This window comes from Agrilus planipennis, unplaced genomic scaffold (genome assembly GCF_000699045.2).
Source record: "Agrilus planipennis isolate EAB-ADULT unplaced genomic scaffold, Apla_2.0 scaffold155, whole genome shotgun sequence".
Lineage (NCBI taxonomy): Eukaryota > Metazoa > Arthropoda > Insecta > Coleoptera > Buprestidae > Agrilus > Agrilus planipennis.
In genome coordinates, this window is record NW_020439161.1 from 618,238 (window position 1) to 619,912 (window position 1,675).

Below are 1,675 nucleotides of genomic sequence, written 5' to 3' on the forward strand. Positions count from 1 at the left end.
TTAAAAAAAATCAGTCAATAACTATAGTTATAAATCCAATTTTGTTACTCCGGTGTTTTGAGGGTCACTGAACACGAATATATCGGCGACTGCCTACCATGAACCTGGGGCTCAGGGCCACTGTCATACATGTCGTCTCCAAGAGTTATGTTTTTAATTCATTAAAAATCAATTGAAATTATTTACCCTGGGGTTTAGTGGATCGCTGGGCACGAATATCAAGTCATCTACTGCTTAAGTATTGATGCAGTTTTGAAGCTAAGTGTTCACAAAGTTTGTACCTAGACGGTATTACTAATCGAATGCTGAAAACCGCATCTCGATCCAATTTACGGCACAAAAATTTAAAGGTTCAATGCTTTATTTCTTCGACTATGTATGAAGATCATAATAATGAAGACAAACATGCGAATAAAAACCAACAACTTATAAATTATTATCGGAATCTCTTCGATATCTGTATGTTTTATTTAAATGTGACAACTTTATATCCTGTCATATTTACTGTGCCAATTTCATTACTAGGAATTGTTGTACTTTTCACACTCAAAATCGAAATTGAAATGCTTCTGCATTTGAAGTGTTCATTTAGATACAATATGTTTATCGTTGTCTAGATGTTGTATAGTACATATTGATGTTACTCACAATCAGATTCACAGTAGATACATATAGTTACTTGTTGAGAATCTTTCAGAGAAAGTTCTTGTTAAGAGAATCACTCGGAAGCATTGTTTATGCGAAAATATTACTTATTATTTTATTTAATTAACATTTCCTATGATGAATGTAAAGTACTCGTAATGAGCAAAGATTAATGAAAGAGATACATGAAACAGGAAGATGTAATACAAAACTTTATAATAAGATGAAAAGTTTTTTAAAAAACAATGAAATATCTAGAGAAATTAATGTAAAAATATATAAATGTATACTTAAAACGGAAACTGCAAAGCAAACGTTAAACGGCATGGAGCTTTACAGAAGAATTAAAGGAATAACTAGAAAAGGTAGAAAAAGAGATTAATTAAATAAAGAAGAAGTAAATGTAAAGACTGTTATTGACAAAATATACAGGGTGATTCCCGCCTCTCAAGAGGTGTTTTCTGGAGGTCATTTGAAGTAAAAAATTTCATGTAAACAAGGGTCCGATTCTCAAAAATAAGCGAGTTATGACGAATTATAAATTTTACGTTTTTATTTTCGAAAATATTTAAACTCAGTTTAATTTACAAAATAGATAATTACAACACAATTACAACGTCAATTACACTACATTTCATAATAAGTTTTTAAATGTCCGCCACCCATTTGAATGCATTTAGTCGTGCGTTTTTGCGTCGCCAAGCCCAGAGACCTATCGGGCCAGTGAATTGGTCCACTGCGACCTATCCAACGCCCAGGGTAGTGATGATTAAGATGCAGCAGTTCTTCCTCTGCAAAATGTAGGTACAAAAATAAATGATCCTATCAAATGGTTGTCAATTATTCCGCAACTCTTAATTGACACTAAAAATGTGCTGAATGTTGTCAACAGTACCATTTGGATTCAGATCAAACCAAACTAGCTTATTTTTGAGAATCGGACCCATTATAATATGAAATTTTTTTGCTTAAAATGACCTCTACAATACACTCCTTGAGTGACGGGAAAACTTCGTGAATCACCCTGTAT